Here is a 2,281-nt window from a genome sequence, read left to right as displayed (position 1 = left end):
GACAGTATTAGTGTAGGGTGCATTTTAAATCAATCTCTTTTGAGATATAAAAGAGATTAAACAAGTAAGTGAGCAAGCAGAGATGGGGAAAGGGAGATGCCAAGCCACATGAAGATCACCCAGGAGCAGAAGCTCAAAGACACAAGGACCTTCCGCCAGAGCTGACGGGGAGCGAAAGCCTTCCCCTAGAGCTGGCACCCCGAATTTGGACATCTAGCAACATGATGATAAACAGAGAAAATATTGAAGTTGTCAAGGATTTCATTTTACTTGGATCCACAATCAACACCCATGGAAGCAGCAGTCGAGAAATCCAATGCCGTATTGCACCGGGCAAACCTGCTGCGAAAGACCTCTTTAAAGTGTTAAAAAGCAAAGATGTTACTTGAGAACTAAGGTGCACCTGACCCAAGCCATGGTGTTTTCAATCACCTCATATGCGTGTGAGAGCTGTCCAATGAATAAGGAAGTCCAAAGAAGAATTGATGCCTTTGAATCAGGGTGTTGGTGAAGAATATTGAATATACCATGGACTGCCAGAAGAACGAACAAATGCGCCTTGGAAGAAGCACAGCCAGAATGCTCCTTAGAAGCAAGGTTGGCGAGACTAAGTCTGATATACTTTGGACATGTTATCAGGAGGGACCAGTCTCTGGAGAAGGACATCATGCTTGATAGAGGGTCAATAAAAAAAGAGGAAGACCCTCAATGAGATGGATTGACACAGTGTCTTTAACAATAGGCTGAAGCATGACGACAATCGTAAGGATGGCACAGGACCCGGCAGTGTTTCGTTCTGTTGTACATAGGGTTGCTATGAATCGGTACTGACTCAGTGGCACCTAACAGCAACAAACTGTGAGAAAATAAATGTCTGTTAAATGCTTGTGGTATTTCTGTCATAGCCATAGTAGATAAGGAAGACAAAAGTCGAGTGCTATTTCAAGTTATTTTCGTCTAGAATAAATGTGATATGAAGAGCTCTATAGATTCTAGGGAGAGAATCTAGAGTAGAAAACGTCTTCCGGGGGCAAATTGTGGATGCTGTAAGCAGACGTAAGAAAGTATAAATAATCTAAAATTATTTGGATGCCTATAAAACTTAATTACTGGAAACAATCCAAATTTTGATCAATAAAAGAATGTTTTGAAGTCGTGCTACAATTACACAAGTCCCTTTCCACTCCACCCCGCCACCTCCACTCTGGCTGCTGGCTTCCCTTTATTTTAGCTTGTATGTAAATAGCTTGATTCTGCTTTTAGATAAACTGGCAGCGATGCCTCCCTGCCTTGGCAAAACATAAGATAGTTGTTCTCCTTGCTGAGGAAGAAAACGGGCTTCGGCATCAGACAGAGCTGGTTCTAACCTGACCTTTGCCGTTTGCTCAGCCTCCTCTTTTCTAAGATGGCGATAGGCCCGTAGGTGGCACAATTTGTGCTTGATTAAGCCAGGCTACTCATGAAAGGCTGGCAGTTTGAATACATCCATCGGGGCCTTGGAAGAAAGGCCTGGCAATCTACTTCTTTGAACATTACAGCCATTGAAAACCTTGTGGGGCACAGTTCTACTCTGGAACAGGTGGGGTCACCGTGAGTCGAATCCATTCTACAGCAACTGGTAAAATGGTGATAACAACCCCTGCTTTGTATTAAACCAAAACCCTAACCCGTCTGTGGTCCAGCCGGTTCCTCCTCACAGCCACCCTGTAGCTGTAGGACACAGTGGAACTGCCTCATCTGGTTGCCAAGGAGCGGCCGGTGAATTCGAGCTGCCCACCTTTTGGTTAGCAGCGAAGCTCTTACCACTGGGCCACCAGGGCTCCCACTTCGTCTTAGTTTAACAAAATACAGTGCTTACTCCATGGTACACACTGTTCCAAAGGCCTTCAGATATTAGCTCACTGAATTCTCCCAACACCCCTCGGAAGTGGGTGCCGCTACAATCTCCTCATTTTCTGATAAAGGAAGTGGGGCGCAGAGGGGCGAAGTAGCTTGTCGGGTCACCCAGCTGGCGGGTGGAGGGGCCGTCCTGGGCCGGCGCCGAACGCCCACGGTCTGGCTGCAGGGCCCGAGGGTCCCGCGGGCGACGAGCGCACCTGGGCGCCTGGGGCCGCAGTGGGTGCGGCGCTGCCGGGCGGCGGCCGGTCTCCGCGGCGCGCCGTGGGGCGCTACGGGCACCCTGGGGCGCGCGCCGGGGACCCCCAGGAGCCCTGCGGGGCGGGCAGGCCCGGCTCCCCGACCCGCCGCAGGGGGCGCTGCTGGCGGTCCCGGCGGCGCCAAG

Source organism: Loxodonta africana, chromosome 15 (assembly GCF_030014295.1).
Source record: "Loxodonta africana isolate mLoxAfr1 chromosome 15, mLoxAfr1.hap2, whole genome shotgun sequence".
Classification (NCBI taxonomy): domain Eukaryota; kingdom Metazoa; phylum Chordata; class Mammalia; order Proboscidea; family Elephantidae; genus Loxodonta; species Loxodonta africana.
This window is presented reverse-complemented; position numbering follows the sequence as displayed.